Genomic DNA, 19,779 nt, shown 5'->3' with positions numbered 1-19,779 from the left:
TATCATAAACCCTTTAGGTTATGCAGTTCATCTGGTTAGAACGTGGTATCTGGAACATCTGGGAGGTATTTGGAATTGAGTCTGGTGACAGCATCAGTTGCATTCTACCCCTGACCAGCACCTTCACAGCTTTGTACGGCAGATCCTATGGGGAACCACAGGGGAGTGGAGGTTCATCAGGCCAAGTCCTTCACAACCTCACAGAGGCACTACAGGAGGGCACCTAGGGATTGTATTAATTGGTTCATTCAGAAGTGGCTCCACTGATCTTCTCAGAAGCAGGACAAAGGTAACTCAGAAGCATGAGAGGCATGCAACCACTGCTGAGGCTGCGCTGACCTCAGAGGGCCCTGCTGAGAGCAGATGTTTATGTAACAACTCCTCAAGGCTAGACGCACCCAACCTGGACAAGGAAATCAATGTGAATTCCAATGACCAAAAACAAATGCCAGGGATCCTCCCTGAGTTTCTGAAGGGAAGGTATGCATGCTATGAAAGAGAAGAAAAATCAGATAGTCACAGGACTGGACTTCCTTAACAGAGATTATTGATCTAGTTTTAAGCAATTTGAGGTGCTGGAAGCAGGAGCCACGAGCAAGCAACACATTTAGGATTGTTAGACCAGGGCTCCCCGGCCCCTGGGCCATTACCAATACCAGTCCATGGCCTGTTAGGAACTGGGCTGCACAGCAGGAGGAGAGCAGTGGGTGAGCAAGCAAAGCATCTTCTGTATTTACAGCCGCTCCCCATCACTTGCATCATTGCGAGAGCTCCACCTCCTGTCAGATCAGCTGCCACATTAGATTCCCACAGGAGCACGAGGCTTGTTGTGAAGTATACATGTGTGGGATCTAGGTCGCCCTGCTCCTTATGAGAATCTAATGCCTGATGATCTGTCACTGTCTCCCATTACTCCCAGGTGGGACTGTCTAGTTGCAGAAAAACAAGCTTAGGCGTCCCACTGATGCTACATTATGGTGAGTCGTATAATTATTTCATTATATATTATAATGCAATAATAATAGAAATAAAGTGCACAATAAACCCAATGTACTTGAATCATCCTGAAAGCATCCCCCTACCCACCCCAGTCTGTGGAAAAGTTGTCTTACATGAAACCAGTTCCTGGTGCCAAAAAGGCTGGGGACTGCTGTGTGAGATGACTATCAATTTACAATTCATCAAATAAAACAAAGCATGTCTGATCCGGCCTGCGAACGGTGAGGTAATGGCTGCACTAATGAGACCTCAATGAGACCTCAATAGGGGGTCAGGGAGCAAGACTCCAGGTGGGTCTGAATGACCTGGATGAATGAATGGCCACTGCATTTCTTTTCAGGGGAGTATTTACCACTGGGGAAACGGTTGCTTGGCTTGAGAACTAAGCTCATATAAGGACCTTAGATATAAATCTTTTCTTGTTATGGGAACCTGTAATGCCCAGAAGCATCTCTCACCAAAGTTGGATTCATTCCTTTATTCTTTCATGTACCAATATTTGTTGAGCCGCTACTGTGTTCCAGATACTATTGCTGTCCCCAGTGACTCCAAGTGAAACACAGGAAGTCCCTCCTTTCACGGAGCTCACCTCCTAGTGGTATGGGGCTGGGGGAGACAGAAAATAAACTAATAAGCAAGTGCCATGAAAAGCAATAAAGTGGGTAAGAAGATGGGAAAGCTGTAGGGTCATGAGAAGGGGCCTTAAGAGAAACCCTGTTTAAGGACTATTTTATATAGAGTGGTCCAGGAAGGCCTCTCTGAGAAGCGTGGGGCTTACATTGTTCAGGGAGTTCAAAGTAACCCATGGGAAGATGTTGGGGAAAGAGCTCCAGCAGAAGGGGAGAAGCAAATGGGGCAGCAGTGTGCTTGGCACAGTCAGGGAGCAGCAACAACAGCATGTGGTTGAGACAAGCAAGTGGAGCAAACGGGGGAGAGAATTGTAGGAAAGGAGACCAACACTGTAGGCAGGGGTCAGATTGCATGGGGCCTTGTAAGCCCCACACAAGGCTTACTGGGATATGACTGGAGGTAAAGCCACAGAAGAGTTTTGAGCAGTGAAGCAATGGCATCTAACCGACTTTATAGGGATCATCCTAATTGTGTATACAAAATAGAGTGGAAGCAGGAATAGCTCAGGAAGGAGACTAGGGTGGCAGATTATTAGCACATGAACACGAGCTTTGCTATCCACACTGAGAACCTCAGGTCAAGTCGAGTTAACAATGAATTTCTTGCATTAGAATTAAAAACTGCAAAAAGCCCGTGGTGTAGAAAAGTCTTCTGGTTATGCTGCTCTTCCTATAAGTAGCCACCCACTAGCTACCTGTGGCTACCGAGAACTTTGAGCGCAGCTAGTTCTAATTGAGGTGCTCTTTAAAAATGGTACACTGGATTTTGACTTAGTATCCCCCCCAATAAAAAAGCAAAAACGAAAAGCAGACTGCAAAGTGTCTCGTTAATAATTTTTATACTGATTACATATTGAAATGATAATACTTAGAATATACTGGGATCAACAAAACAAGCTCAAAACTCACTTCATCTATTTCTTTCTATTTATTTATTTATTTATTTATTTTTGAGATGGAGTTTCGCTCTTGTTACCCAGGCTGGAGTGCAATGGCGCGATCTCGGCTCACCGCAACCTCCGCCTCCTGGGTTCAGGCAATTCTCCTGCCTCAGCCTCCCGAGCAGCTGGGATTACAGGCACGCACCACCACGCCCAGCTAATTTTTTGTATTTTTAGTAGAGACAGGATTTCACCATGTTGACCAGGATGGTCTCGATCTCTTGACCTCGTGATCCACCCTCCTCGGCCTCCCAAAGTGCTGGGATTAGTGGCGTGAGCCACCGCGCCCGGCCTATTTCTTTCTATTTTTAAAAATGCGGCTACTAAAAAATTTCAGTCACATAGTGGCTCACATATTTCTGTTGGACAGCACTGGTATTATAAACTGAATTATACAAAAAAATTCTTTGTTACCTCAAGACTTACTGAAAATTTTTCTAAAATGTATCGCTCATTTCCTGATTTTAAAAACAAAGTGGTACGAAGCATAGCTCATGTCATTGAGTTTCCTTTGATTAATGTGCTGAAGGTGTGATTGATTCTGCATCATCAAAGCTCTGTTCTAAACACTTCTCAGTGGCCCTGTTGTCTTGAAGATGGTAACAGCGGCTCTTTTATGCTGGCTCTGTCCTTGAAAGAGGCCCTGACTTGGTATCTTCTGCCCCACAGGCACAGAGCATGGGCTTTATAAATTTCCTGGCTGAAATCCCAGGGATACATTTCTCAAAAGTTGACATGAGAACAATGGCTTTCCAGAAAGATGGGCTTTTCTGTGTCATTCTGGTCTGGCCTCTTGCTAATTCAGTTTTTCACCTTCCAAAGGTATCTATGTCATGAGTTGGGCCCCAAACCAAGGGCATCAATGAAAGCTACAGTGTGGAGGGCACAAGGGCCAAGAGGTTCTAAAGGCCAATAACCTCAGCACACAGGAGAGGCTGCGGTGTTGGGAATGTTCTGAGGAGCCCTCACAGAGATGCAGAGTAAATCTATCTTAGGTGGCATCTCTCTCAATCCCATAGTGACTTTCCCACTTCTCATTACCCACAATGATCAAGCTCTAGAGAGACAAGTTGAACGGTTCAATTTCACTAAAGATGGCCATACATACTCAAAGGGCAATTTACTAATTTATAGGACGAAACAAATCGCCAGGGATCAGAGTGTTTGGATCAGGGAACAATTTCACTCATCTCCCGGTGGGAGAGGCTGCTTGGGAGAGCAAATCCATCCATGAAGGAGATTGCTTGACAGGCAAAGGCGGCAGATGGGGGAAATAGAATGGCATTCCAAACATTTCAAAGAGGGAGAAGTGGGGACCTTCTGAAGAGTTAAACTGTAAGGTCAAGTCACCCAGTGGGTCAGAGAAGAGCCATTTGTGTTCGTTGACTTGGAGTGAATACTCAAGAAGTATCTATTGCCTGCATGCATGTCTAATCTGGGAGTCCCTGGGCAAAATGATTCCCAGGCTAGAGTAAGACAACTGAAGTATTAACATATTTCATGTACTGTATTCATCACCCATAGAAGCATAAAAAAGGGGGAATTTCAGAAACAACTTTTGACCATTTACTCCATCCCAAGAGACTAGGGGATATCCTGCCTGGAGGCATCTGTCCCAGAACAGCCTCTGGAGGCCCATGAGGGCATAGAGATCCCAGCTGTGGAGGACACATTCAGCTGTCAGAGCCTGGGCCCTCCAGCATCTCAGAACTATGTTCCCTGGTTCCAATTCCAGCATTGCTAAGCTGATAACTGGGCTTTCTGTGCAGGTTTTCAAGGGGAGAAACTATGCTAGAGAGCTTGGTTTGATCTAGTCCACCTAAGAGTTACATTTTTCCATTGTGCCACATTAACTGGATTTACGGTTGGAGACAGCAGTCTCTTGTGACCGTTTAAGCCTGGAGTTTGTTCACATAATGAAGCACATAAATGAATTGCATTCCCAAGTCCACAAGACTTACTCAGGTGGCACATTCGCTAAGCTGAGCCCCTGTATCCCTTCTTTTGAAACCCCCCTGTGTTACTAAATCCCACTACCTTTCAGTAAAGTCTTCAGCAGTGAGCAGTGAGTCATGTTCCAGTCTGGCTACATGCCCTGCTTGGAATCTGCCTGTCCAGTCAGCTGATCACAGCCCTATACTTTGCACAGCTGTGTAGACCATAGATCTGGATCTGGAGAAGGAAAGGTGTTGAGGCGAATTTTTGCTTTCCCAAAGACAGCTCCTAACATTAAAAAAAAAAGTTTCTATTATCAGCCTTTTGGCATATAAAAATATAAAACTGGGATTGTGGTTTATTCATTCATGCATTCAAGCAATATTTAATGAATATTTGCTATATTTCAAGCCCTGTTCTAAAAGCTGAGGGCAAATGTAAGCGAATAAAACACCCAAAGATATCTACTCTCAAGGAATTTATAGTCCGGGAGGTAGGCAAGGAAGAGACAATCAATCAACACAATTTTCTTCAAAATGACTGTGTAGTATTTTGGTAGGAGATAAGTTTTACTTAAAATAAAATAAAAAATTGAATAAAGAGAATTGCAAGTGCTTGACAAGCAGACTGCAGGACTGAAAGGCTGCAGTAGGCTCTGTCTGGCTTACTTCTGCTTTCAGCACCAGCACAGGAGAGCAAACAGGTAACGCCACACGCATTTTTTTTTTTTTTTTTTTTGAGATAGAGTCTCACTCTGTCTCCCAGGCTGGGGTGCAGCAACACGGTCTCGGCTCACTGCAACCTCTGCCTCTTGGGTTCAAGCGATTCTCTTGCCTCAGCCTCCTGAGTAGCTGGGACTACAGGTGCGTGCCACCACACCCAGCTAATTTTTTGTATTTTTAGTAGAGACTGGGTTTCATTGTGTTAGCCAGGATGGTCTCGATCTCCTGACTTTATGATCTACCCACCTCAGCCTCCCAGAGTGCTGGGGTTACGGGCATAAGCCACCATGCCTGGTCTTGCACAAACTTTCTAAGAAAAAACCTACAGACCAGGGAGAAAAGCTGACAAGAGAAGTATGCTAATGACATCTATTCCAAATAGGACCATTTCACCTGGGCCCTCATTATGAGCTACTTTGGGACAAATCCTATCATGACCACCATGTGCTGCTTACTGAACTACTGGGTCTTTTAATTTTTTAATTTTGCTTTTTAGAGACGGAGTCTCACTTATTGCCCAGGCTAGAGGAGAGTGGCAGAATTGTAGCTCACTGCAGCCTCTAATTCCTGGGCTCAAGAGATCCTCCTGCCTCAGCCTCCTGAGTAGCTGGGATTACAGGTGTCTGCCACCATGCTTGCCTATGTATCTTTTAAAAATGTTTTGTAGATATGGGGTTTCACTATATTGCCTAGGCTGGTTTCAAACTCCTGGCCTCAAGTGCCTTGGTCTCCCAAAGCAGTAGGATTGCAGGTGTGAGCCACCACATCCAGCCCTGAACTGTTGTTTAAGACTCAGAAGTGCTTTGTCTCTGATATGTTTATCAGTTTGCCTTCTCACAAACCAGCAGGCTCCCCACACCTACGGCCCACTGTTTTCCCCTACCTCTTCTCAAAGGGCAGGAAGGGAGAAAGGCTCCCTTCAGCCTCCAAACAAATCCCTTGATCACCGTCCATGGCAACAGTCCCTCCGTTTGATGAGGGTTGAAGTTCTGGCTCTTACTCTCAGCATGATTCAGTCTTCAGGCCTCGGAGTGCTGATTGATGAAGCTATGATGCAGACTATTCTCACTCCATGCTTTTGAAATCAATGCCAATCAGCACTTGATAGCATGGTTTGGGTGCAAGGTTCTTCCTTCTTCCCATCTCCTATTCATCTACCTGGGTGTTTTCTTTTTTACTTCTTAAAAGATCATAATGTAAGCTATCACTGGCTTTTCCTTTTGAGTAAAAAAAGCAATGGCTAAAAACATTTAACAGTTATTAAATAAAATTAACAGTGTAGTTACCTAGTGTCTAAACAGCACCAATCAGTTCCTTTCAAAGGAGCTCAAATCAAAAGCAGAAACCTAAGGTTTTTCATGACCTCCAGCTTAGAGTTTGGTGAAGCCAGAATTTAACCAATGTATCATAAGGAAAGACACCTGTTAGTCCCACAAGGTCATATATTCAGGGCGTGTATTTTGATCAACACCATCCAATATTTAACAGGTCTGAGCTCAGTACACAAAGTTAAACATTCTGAATCTCTTCACTTTTGTATCCTGCTTACAAAGACTAAGCAAACATATGTTTAATAAATAGGCAAGATTAATAAACACAAAAAGAAATCATTAAGGAAGCCAACTTTTTAGTAGAAACAAGGTTACTGTGTTCTTTAAAGGTCTTAGGTCTGGGTTACCTCTGAGCATATCTTGAAACAGATGGCAGCTGGCTTCGGGTGTGGGGCATGAGCTGACCTTACATACTATGTCAATGGCAAAGGAGCAGAGCCAGCTCTCTTCTTAGAGACTCTAACCAAGTCTTAGAGTTCCAGGTGCTGGCTGTGGCCTTACTACTCACTGGGTGGTCCTAAGAGGCAGGTCTTTGTCTCTGAGGCAACTACCCTAACGTAAAACCGGATAGAAAGCTCTGATGTCTACACCCTGATACAAAGCCCATTGACGGTAAAGCCTAAGGTGCCTCTGAGCCTTGGGAGTCGCCTGACATATCCACCCCAAGCTCAATAGACAGGGACTCTAACTGCCTGGGAGAAGCCACTCTGAACCTATGGCAGGGGGCCTTGAGGCTTTCTTTAAAATAAATAAATAAATAAATAAATAAATAAACAGAATAACAGTCAACATACAGAGCCCTCCAAAACACTGTATGAAAGAAGAAAAAACCACCTGCCAAATACATTGCGTATAATCCCATTTATGGAATAAACAAAAATAGAATATCTGCAGAGGCCCCATATGTATATGTGTATGTACACAGAAAAAGATCTTCAAGGATAGATGTCAAATTCTTAACAAAAGAGTAGAACTGGGGGAGGATGAAGGGGAGAGGTTCATTTTTTCTATATATTCTTTACTGAAGATTATATAATAACAATATATTTATTATTTTTAAAATTAAAATTAATTTAAACACACAGTATCATTGTCCATACAGCTATTGGCCTAACCTTACAGCTATTGGACTATTAAAACTTTGTATATTATTATCTTATTTCCCCTATCTCAGTTGACTAATTAAAGAGCTTTTTTTCCAGTAACACATACCATAAAAAACACTTTCATATGTTATTTAAATTTGGCCAATAGGCAAAAAAAAAAAAAAAAAAAAAAAAAAAAAGCAATATAGGACAGAATTCTTTTGCTAAAAAAAAAAGATACAGATCCATATTCACTGATTTTTTTTTAGTTACTGGACAGAGTAATGTGACGTTATAAATAAATAAATACTGAGGCCAGGTGTGGTGGCTCACGCCTGTAATCCCAACACTTTGGGAGGCAAGGTGGGCAGATCACAAGGTCAGGAGTTCGAGACCAGTCTGAACTCCAGTAAAACCCTGTCTCCACTAAAAATACAAAAATTAGCTGGGCTTGGTGGTGTGTACCTGTAATCCCAGCTGATTGGGAGGCTGAGGCATGAGAATCACTTGAACCCAGGAGAGCCAAGATCATGCCATTGCACTCCAGCCTGGGCAACAGGAACAAAACTCTGTCTCAAAAAAATAAAAATTAAATAAATAAATAAATATTGAGTACTTAATGAATATGCCAGAAAATATTTGAATACAGTAAACACATTTTACATGCAACCTATTAGATGCTATTCTGATTTAGAATTGCTGGAATTTAATGACTGTGCAAAGAGGAAAAAAAGAAATAAGACTTGTTTTGCAACAGTATTTTGAAAAAAAAAAAATATTAGAATGAACTGTTTATAAATGCTACCAGTACATCGTTGAGCAGAATGTACTAGTAATACTTCGTTTTACGAAGCAAACGTAACCCAGTTTTCTTGCGTTTCTTCATGACTTAGCAGAGAGCTAAGACTGCCAGCCAAAGCCACACTTCCTACAGCCAAGAACTGAACACCGACTTCATGATACAGGGTCATCCTAGACAGGCACCTATTACTAATCATTGCTGTTGCAGTCTTCAGAGCCCCCTTTGAGGTGCCAGGCACCCGTCATCTGCAATCCTCACAACCCTGCAAAGCAGGCTTTCCTCTCCTCATTTGAAGAATTATATATATACATATATATATATACGTCATATATGTATATATGACAAAGAATTTAAGTAACTTTCCCGGACTTACACAGCGCTTAGGACATCCAAAGCTGGGACTCCAAAGTAGGCACGTCTGGCTCTGATGGTAATACCCTTCCCGCTCAACCTCACCAACACACACCCGCAGCCCTGAGCCATCGGCCAGTTTCCTTGGGACAGCTACCCTGGATCTATCTACCTTGGGACAGCTACCCTGGTTCTCACTGGCATCCAAAGCACACTAAACAAATGGCTTTGGCAGAGGTGGAAGGTGGCCTGACATTGAGAGAGTGACAAGTCAGGTACCCCAGCTGCCTCCAGGCTTGGGAGGCAAGCAAAACTATTGCCAAGTTAGTGCTCTCTCTTTCCAGCCAGCAATCTTTCAAATTGTTGCTCCAAAAGAAATAGAAAGTAAATGTTTTTTCAGCGTGCAGTGAATATTTGGATGACTGCTAATTAATGACATATGTACTTACTCTTAACTGAGCCATTCTAAGATTTCAGAGATCTTCCACAGAGAAATGATTAACAGGTATCCGGTGAGGGCACCCATTTCAGTCAGAGGGAAAGTGAGGGGTTCACATGAAGCCAGCAGTGGTATTTTTGTGCTGTATTCAGTAAAGTCTTATCAGATATCAAAGCCACTCCAGGTTTCTCAAACAGAGTGGATTTGTTACAGGAAATTGGTTACAAAAGTCATGGAAATGCTGAGAAACCAGAAAGGACATAGAGGCTCTCGAGAGGAACAAGAGCTGACATCTGCTACCGTCCCAGGGACAGGGGCAACAGGAAGAGGTGATGCTACCAGATCCCAGGTGTAGGGCTGCCCAGCTGGGTCTAAGAGGTAGGCGCATCCAGCAATGGACATGCTGACCAGCACAGGGCCTGAGGGTGGGGAAAATGCCCTGGCTTCTCCCTTTCTCTTGTCCTCAGGGTTCTGACAGTTTCTCCCAATGACTGAACTTACCAGAAGCCAGAGGGAAAAGGAGCCTGGGAAGTGGACTTCCCTGACGTACAGGGTTGGACAGAGGGAGGCCAGTTATGAATCTAAGGGCAAGCAGGGGAATAACAGCACTATGCTGAAATCAGCAATGTAGCAGGGAATCGCTCACAAATATGGCAAGAGTTGGGTGGGGCAGGGAAAGAAGGATTGGAGGTATTACTGGGGGCCACTGATCAAGGAGGAGTAGGTAATATGCAAGGACTTTCTCTGCTCATTCCTGGAAAAAGTGATGTTCTCCCCAACATATTATCAAATATATTAAAGCATTTTTAGGAAAGTGAGAAAGAGGGTCCTAAAGATGTGCTAAAATCCAGGAAGCGTAAATTCCAAGGAAGTACCAAAGAATAATGGATGCACGTTCAGTTTGCAAAACAGAAGAATTAGAAGCAGCATAGAACTAACTTCTTGTAGTTTTAACTCATTTTAATAAAGCTGTTTGAGAAAAGACAGAGTTTAACAAGTGTCTGAAGAGAAGCGGCCAAACCAGAACAGAGCCGGCCCCAGGCTCCAGGACGGCTGTAGGGTGGAAGGCTGAACATCTCAGCCTCCATGCCTCCGGATCCAGGACCGCAGAGGGCACCACTCACGCTGCAGCTGTGTGAGACCTTTATGTCCCCAGGGTAAGTAACCATCTGTCAGTTCATTCACTCCACAGAAAGTCACTGAACCCCTGCAATGTATCAGACAGTTCTAACTAAGCACTACAGAGAACAAAACTGACACATAATGCGAATACCTCTGCCCCTCTTGTTAGCCAGAGCACTGCTTCACCCCACCTCGAGAGGGAGGGAGGAAGGGGGTGTCAGAAAGAATCCTCAACCCTTCCCTCTGTCATTATTCCTAGTTCTGGTAGACATATTTATGGCAGTAAAACATGTAATAAGGACATATCTGCTTTGTTAATAGCCATAGAACTATAAAGAACAATTATATTTTGCCCCAGATTCTAATTTATTTGGTTCAATCCAACAAACATCTATTATGTGTCTATTCCATGCCTGTTACTGGAACTAGAGATGAACATTTTCTTTAAAAAGCACTCCCTTCCCCTCAACATAGCAGCAATGGCAAATCCAAGCAACTTCAAACTCAGAAATTGCTCCAGGGACCTGCGTGTTTTGTAGGTTCATGCAGAGGGTGAAGAGTGGTTTTCCCACAAGGGCCACGCGGTGATGGTACTGTTCAGGGCAGCGTGAAGCTGATCTGAGCCAGCCTGGGAACCCTCCAGTCAGTACTTCTGAGGGCTGATGGTCAACAATAGAAAGCCTTTACAGTTTCTCTTCCAACCTCCCAGGAGCAGCCAGGCAGACACGAGACACTGCCCAGCAGAAGGGGAAGTTCTTCTGCCTTCTTGGCTGGGGGGCCTCACAGTCCATCTATCCCTCTCCATCTGGAAGGGGGCAGGGAGTTAAAAAATCGTATTTTTTTTACTTCTAAGTCTGATTTTTCTCCTCTTAGACTAATGCTTTGCAAAAAGTGCCTAGGTAAGTTAACTAATTCAGTGGTATAACTTACTTTCTGGTTGATTAATAATTAGAAAAAATACATCAGAATAAATTGCTTGCATAGCAAACTTTTCTTTAAAAACGAGTTTATCTGGTTGATAAGGAAAAAGAAGACTCTACTCGTTTTTCTAGATATTCATTTTTTCCTGGCAATACGCTCAGAACTGCATTTCAGGGACGATATTGTTGTATCTTTAGAGTCCAGACGTTTCTGTTTCATAAGAGGAAACAAGTCATGTCCAAACCTGGACATCCTTGGTGTAAAATCTCTGCTTCCTGGAATACTACTAAATTTTTAAAGTAAGCAAGGACTTAAGTAGCCAAGTGTCTCAATTTACTCAGCCACAGGATGTTGGGTATCATGTAGCGATTTGTACAGACCTCTCCATCTGTTTGTGTTTTCAAGAAAGGACTAGGCCTGCTGGAGTCCTGCTGGGACATTTCCAGCCTCGACCCCTCAATTCTCCACCCTCATGGGGGCTTGCAGCCTGGGGCTCAGCAGGGCTACTGGGAAGCCACCCTTCCACCCCCTCAGGTCTTGTCCTCCTCACCCACCACATCCCAGGGTTTCCTGCTGCCTCACTCTGAGTGAATTTATACAGAAAAAAAAAAATCTGCCTGGATCTGATCCTCAGTAGCATTTTGATCATTACGCTAATCTCAAGTTTTTATTCCTTTCAACACCTAAAGTCATCAGCGAAGTTTTAGGCTTTGTCTGCAAGATCAAACACTGTCATTATTGTCATTGGCTTGAGCAGCTGAGTCAAAATGTTACCTATCAATGAAACAACTGTCCGGAAGATGAACTTGAGGGCTGCGGGGGTGTGGGGTTTGTCTGACTCTTTGGTTTCGTTAAGCTGGAGCAGTTTAACAGGTGTGGGAGGGGCAGATCAGCTTAAGGGACTGTTCTTCCTCCTCAGAGTTAATCAAAAGATTTTACATCAACATTAACACCTTGGGAAGGAATGAAGTAAGCTGCTAAAGAAAGCTGAACTCACCCTTGAAGAGAATTGACAATAAGAGAAAAAACAAAAGTGAACAGAGAGGCATCCAAATATTCAGGAAATGCAACTGAGAAAACGGGCTCAGAAATTTTATTGGAAGCTTTACAACCATTGTGTGTGTGTGTACAAGGCACCTTTTCCCAATTTTCAGTCTGAGTCATTGTTTTAATATATGAGAATTCATGTTAGCCAGGTGAATTGAAAGATAAAATAATTTCCCACCTAGAACTAACGACTCTTTTCCGAGGCCCCTGTGGCACCCTCGTTCTGTCTGTGTCGTGAACTTGGCGCTGTGCGTCCTCTTGTAACGCATACTTCCGCCTTCCCCTCCATAGGCCTTCTCGAGGGCAGGAGGAACATCTTGTTCCAATGCTGCTGCAGAATCTCACTCTGAGATGCACAGAGAGTGCTGGGGTGGGTACTAACCTGCTGGGTCATGGCCAAGTGCACTTGAGCCAGAAAAGCTGCTTTGGGTAGAACTGGGCTCTACCACACCCCCGTGTGTGATCTTGAACAAGTTATGTTAGCCACTTTTTGTCCCAGTTTTCTCAAGGGTAAAATGGGGAAGGTTATGGCACCTGCTTCCCAGGGTTTTCATCAGCAGTAAATTAGAGAGTCCTAGTGCATGGCAAGCACTCAAAATATTCAAAATGTTATCAGTGACTAAACAATAATACCCTAGGCAGACTACTCACCAAATGCTGGTCAAACAATGGTTTATTTGTGAAGTGTTCAGGCAAAGGGAAACCTACTCATGGAGACACGTGCTTAGGGAAGGTGGAAAGATTAGAAAGTGGATGCTGGGGGAAACCACCAATACTTGTTCATTTGATCATCATTTGATTTCCCAGGGGGTTTAGCTGTACTCTCGAGGGGTGAAGAATCAAGAGTTCCCAGGCTGTTAGTTGAAGGGAAAATTCAGTGAGATTGCCTGGGAGGATATTATTGGTGATAGGAGAATCCCAGAAAATTGCTTTGTGCCTCACTCTCTGACCTGTCCCTATTAAGTTCTCTCCTCCCCAAAGCTCTTCCCAGAACAGCACATCCCTGCTGAGTACGGGAAGTGATGAACGCTGATGGCAGGTGCAGAGCCTGTCATGCACCTTCTCCACCCAGCCTTCTCCTTTGGGCATCACCTACCCTGAGATGACCCAGCCGGGAACTGAGCATTCACTGGGCACCGACTGCACGGCCAGGCCTCAGTAATGATGGACAGTGCTAAGACCGCAGTAACCATAATCACTGCACGTGTCAATGCTGGACTAAAGCAAACAGACCCACAAGCAAAGGGCCCTAATATCTGAGTTAATTCCAGTGAAAAGAAACAGTCTGATTTTGGTGTTAAACTCTCATAACCAGTTTATATCTGGATATACTGGATGCTTTGAACAAAGACAGTTTAGAAAGCAGGTACACAAACTATGAACTACAATTATTAGAAGAAGATAAATGTCAATTAAAACTTTAAAATAAAATTGGAAATAGTAATTATTCAATATGACTGGCATAGATCTGCTATGATAATAAGCTCTGGCCCAAATGTCCAAGTCTTTAAGTAGCAAAGCATATGAGATCCAGACCACAGGTCCCTTGCCCCGTTTTTACAGAGAGTACAGCTAAACCCCCTGGGAAATCAAATAGCTAGACGCTTATGGGCAGTGCGTGCGTTCACATTTCCTTCCCTTTATGGAAGGAGTGTGTGCCACTTTTCCATGCTTACATTTGATCTTTTCAGCTATTTCGCATGGCCTCAAACCTCAGTGTGCTTTGCTCCTGGATTAACTGAACCACTTCAACTAAAGGCTTAACTTGTTCCTAATCTTTTCTTTGAAATGCTGACTGGAGAATATTTATTTAGAACCCTGCCCAACAGGTCACAAGCATGTAAGAAAGCCAAGAGCCAGCATGCACACCTCTTTAGCAACAGAAAAGGCCTGGATCAGATATCTGGGGATCAGATTTTCAGGAGGCCCATACTGGATACAGCACACAAAAGGCAGAGACCAAAGCAGGGCCCGACATCAGATACTATCAATAAAGTCTTGCGGCTGGAGCTGAAACTGCAATGAAGGAAGCAGTTCCCTTGGGTAATTGAGAGTGGGTGCAGTTCTCTGTGAAACAGAATGACAAGGATAGCAGCTCTGGCATGCCTATTGTTATTGTAACTCATTGCTGTATGAGACTGTGAGAAACCATCCCTACCCCACTCAGCTAAAAAGCAGCTGGGACTAAGAATTTACTGGTATTGTTTGATATAATTGGCCAGTTACAGCATAATCTTTCTGATCTATAAAGACAGAGTCAAAATGACTTTCTCATGTATGTGTACAAAGCTCTCCTTTACCACTCGACGGATATTCAGAGAGAGCTGGTGAGTATTTGTGGTTCATGCTCATATAATCAATTTCAAACTCCTCTTCATTACAAAATAAAATTCTCGGCCGGGTGCAGTGGCTCACACCTGTAATCCCAGCACTTTGGGAGGCTGAAGCAGGTGGATCACCTCAGGTAGGGAGTTTGAGACCAGCCTGACCAACATGGAGAAACCCATCTCTATTAAAAATACAGAATTAGCCTGGCACAGTGGCACATGCCTATAATCCCAGCTACTCAGGAGGCTGAAGCAGGAGAATCACTTGAACCTGGGAGGCGGGGGTTGCAGTGAGCTGAGATCATGCCATTGCACTCCAGCCTGGGCAACAAGAGCGAAACTCTGTCTCAAAAATAAATAAATAATAAAATAAAATAAAATCCTATCCACCTTCCCCAACAACTCTCTAACACACACGCACGCACACACACACACACCCTCCTCTCAATCAACTACCATTGCTCCAACGGGTGTTTTTCCTTAATGGCTACTTGTAATGATTATTGTAACCTGGTTGCCAAATGATAAAATATTTCTGATGGGAAGGAGGAAAAGGGCACAAGGGGATTTTTCCTGGGATCAGCCTCAGTCGTGGGTTCTGCAGACACCAACATTTTTCTAGGTGACACCCAGGCACTGGTCACCTAACGTGTTCCCAGAGGCAGGCTCTGAGGCTGGTCCCAGGCAACTGTAGATTAGATTTGGGGAAGTAACTATGGAGGAGTCAAGTTGTAGTGGAGACCACCCTACATACTGTAGGAGGGAGCTCATCGGCAGAGGCTCCAAAGAAATCATTGCACAAATAGTCCAGGGAAATAGAAGTGAAATAGGACATTAATTCACAGGTGAGAAGAGGGCTCTGGAATGGCTGACAGATAAGTGGAAGTGATTATGGACTAAACTAACTCAGCTCAATTATGCCATAAGCAAGAAGTAGGTCAGAAAGGGCTTTCTCAACATTTATGAGTTGTAATCATGACCCATATTTGTTAATAAATAATAAGATGCTGGGGAGCGTTTATCTCATGTTGTCGGGGTAGATAAGCCATTTTCAGAAATAGCTTCCTTTTTCCTATTTTGGAGAAGAAAGCAATCTAGATGTGGAGGAAATCAGTTGGAAACAAAGCAAAAGAAAGATCCCTTTGTTCTTGATTTAGGCCAGGTTCGGCTTAGTTTTCTCTCAGAAAGTCCCCACATTTTGAAGCCAGGAGCGTCAGAGAGGATCAACTTCACCAGGTAGGGAATACAGGAAAAAGGAAAAAGTGCCCTGAATCAGTGCAGTGGTTTTCACTGAGCTTTCATGGGAAATAGTAATCCCTCAAAAAGTATTGATTAACTTGAATAAGGCAGGATCTTGGTTAACAAATCCATAATGATTGGAGATGCAAAGTAAACACTATTCTTAAAATAAGGTCCAGGTCTAAGATCAATCATTTTAATTTGGTCATTTTAATAGCTGTGTAAAAAGTTGACCATATTCTGAAAAGCCAGTCACTGTCATGGTACCACAAGCATCCTCCGTAGTATATGTCCTGTATCTTAGTCCATTCAGCCTGCCATAACAAAAATACCATAGTCCAACTGGCTTAAACACAACATAAATTTATTTCTCACAGTTCTGGAGGCTGAGAAGTCCAAGATCAAGTTTCCAGCAGATTTGGTGTCTGATAAGCACCTGCTTCCTACTTCAGCTTCCTGAACCATCTTCTTGCTATGTCCTCACACAGCAGAAAGGAAGAGGAAGCTCTTTTATAAAGGCACTAACTCCATTCACAAGGGCTCCATCCTAGACCAAATTACCTACTTATGGCTCTACCTCCTAACACCATCACGTTGGAGGTCAGGATTGAGGCTAAAGCATCCTGTTACTCCCCGGACGGCAGGGAATAGAAATATTTGATTTAGAACTCTGAGACGCTACAGTGTAGTAACATAAAGGGTAATGGTGATTTAAGACGACAATTAGAACTAGTCAAAAGTTATAAACATGTTTCCAGTGTGAACTTTGCTTGCTGAGGAATTCCCTCTCTCTTGAGAGCTCTGCTTGGATGTGGAGCTGGTATAACAAGAGTGCACGTCACCATTAAAGGCAGCAAGGGATTGGAAGGGTTACAGGCTCAAAATCTGGGGCATCTGTGAACTAGGCTATAAAATGTCAACAAACAAATATAAAAATAACAATGAAACTTCTTGCACACATGCTTTTAAACTGATTATTTTACTTATTATTTTCTTCACCGGAGGAATCTCCTGTTTGGTTATCTTTTCTGCTAGACTTCCCCTTTTATAAAGCTGTCTTTCTTATTGAGCTTCATACATTTTTTCCATATGCAAAACTTTGAGAGTTCATCAATACATTCAAACTGATACAGAATGTATATTTCAAAACCGTGAGTTATTTTCTGAGTTAAAGATACCTATTTGATGAATTGATCATGGCACACCTAAACCTTTTTGGGGGGAGAGTAGAATGAAATTTATAAATAAACAATACTGTTAAGATTGTATTATATCCAATTCAAATGCTGACAGAAAATCATTCAAACCATAAAATCTGGACATAAGTAGGAATGATGATATATTTAATAGGAAAGGGACTTTTTTGTTTTACTCTGTACATCCAGAGTCTAGCAAAGAACCCAGTATCTGGTGGACATTCAAGCATTTGTTGAAGGAATGAATTTCTGTTCATCAAATTTAGTGGATATGTCAGGTATATAGAGTTACAGAAATGAGAAATGAAGACATGCTTAAGTAAATGATACCATATACAAAATTTTAAGTCACATAAATACCATATTAAATAAGAACATAGATTAAGGGTTTTCATTTTAAATGACTTTCTGCTACTAAGCTAATATCCACAATTCATATTTATGATTTATTTGTTTTGTAACCATTGTATGTAGATAATAAAAATAATCAAAATGAAAGTTGACAGGTAGTTTAAGCTTTAAGTTTATAAAAATAGATGTCTGCTGAAAATATCAATCCTAGTTTAAGACTTGAATTGGAAGGTTTTTCCTCTAAAGTTACATTTTTCAGAATACTGGTGCTATGTGATAACTTAGTTAGTAAAGCTTCCTGTAAGCTATTCTAGACAGTTGATAGACGTATTTTGAATGACCAGGAGAACAGATTTCATTGTATGGTCTTTCAACTATTGAATTTTGGTCTGAATGAATCGTTGGACTAGTAAATCGCTATTTTCACAAAATGCATAATCATGACTGCCAATTTTTCCATGACTAACTTTACCCTGCCAGATGTTTCTTAGGTTCTGCTGAGTCATTTTTCTCCCCCCAAGAACTCTGTGTTCCCAGTAACTCCTAATTCCCTCTGGCCTTTTATCATACTTTGCCTTTTACCTGAATTTTGGATAAAATGGTTGCATTGCTCTTTTACCATTTCATATGCATACAATAGATTTCTCTGAATTATTCTCAATTTTACTTGCTATCATATATCTTAACCTATCTCTTTCCTGGGAAACAGACATTTTGAGGAATTTGTTGTAGAAATTGATTCAGCCTTTGTATGTAAGAAAAACTATCAACAACCTCATCACATGACAAAGTATATTCTGAATCACCGTGGAATCCAGTCTTATAGAAAAACACTAGCTAAAAGGCCGGGCACAGTGGCTCATGCCTGTAATCTCAGCACTTTGGGAGGCCAAGGCTGGTGGATCACAAGGTCAGGAGTTCGAGACCAGCATAGCCAACCTGGTGGAGCCCTGTCTCTATTAAAAATACAAATAGTAGCCAGGTGTGGTGCCGCATGTCTATAATCCCAGCTATTCAGAGGCTGAGGTAGGAGAATTGCTTGAACCGAGGATGTGGCAGTTGCAGTGAGCTGGGATCTTGCCATTGCACTCAAGCCTGGGCAATAAGAGCAAGACCCTGTCGAAAGAAAGAAAGAAAAGCAAGGAGAAAGGGAGGGAGGGAAAGATGCTACCCAGTTTCCAAACTTGCACATCTGGTTTCTGCTCCTCAGCTATCTCCCTTCCTGATGAGATTTTCTGCTGGTGCAGAGCTAGTTACCGCTGGTTGGACTGCTAGAGCTTGCTGTCACGTTGGTGCCTTTCGAGTCATTATGGGTTTGTATTTTCTTACCAGTCTCAGCATCATGAAACACTCACTGCCTGACCCCTAGAAAGAGAGTCTTCAGTGACAGATTTCATCTCTTGAACACCAGTGAAATATTTGGCTGCACACATGATTTTATAAAGTATTCATTGATTCAAAAGGTATTAAGTGCCTAGTATGTGCTGATAACTGTGCAAAATGTTGAGAGATGAAAAAACAGACAAAAACCCAATCCAATGGAAAAGATTAACAGATAAACACACAAGTGAAAGTAAGTGAAGTTCTCAACGAAATCAAGTTGGTAAAATTGGCAGCAAGTATGATAAAAGTACAGAGGAAGGGCTGAAACATCTTAATTATTTTCAGACTTCTCATCAACCACATTTCATCACTGGTTATGCAAAGGAAACTCAAACTCTTCTACATGTCTCCATGTCTGTCTATTTCATGGACTAAACATCAGGATACTTCTGCCTAAGAACAATGAGTTCCCCAAACTGCAAGTATTTTCTACACTTGCTGTGTAGTTTTTGTGCAGTGTTGTACTTTTCTACACTTGCTGTGTAGTTTTTGTACAGTGTTGTACTTTTCTGCATTTTTTGTACATGTAGAACATTTTTGAGTGCTTATGGATGGATTAATTAATCACTCATTTGATGGATTTGCCACTTAGTCTCACTTTCATTCACTGGGAGTAGGAGAAAGCCTGGTGTTGGAAGGAAAGCCCCTGGGGTAGAAGACCAGATCTGTACTTTGTGGTTAGGCAAGCCCGCTCACTCAGATCAGCTGGCCACAGGGCCCTCATCCATAAAAGAATGCCTGTGAGCTCCTCTCCCACCCTCTGGCATCCTAAAATCTGATCAGAAAGGGATTGGTCAAGCTAGTGAGATTATTGTTATAATTTAGTAACTTTTCGAATTTCTCAGAGCCTCCAAGACACATCATGTAGCTGGAGGAGCTGGTAACTGCTAAGCTTGACTTTACTGACAGGAGTAAAAAAAATCTGTGTTAAGGTTAAGGAATAATGTTAACAATCAATT

Source organism: Callithrix jacchus, chromosome 7 (assembly GCF_049354715.1).
Source record: "Callithrix jacchus isolate 240 chromosome 7, calJac240_pri, whole genome shotgun sequence".
Taxonomy (NCBI): domain Eukaryota; kingdom Metazoa; phylum Chordata; class Mammalia; order Primates; family Cebidae; genus Callithrix; species Callithrix jacchus.
Note: the sequence above shows the minus strand (reverse complement) of the source record.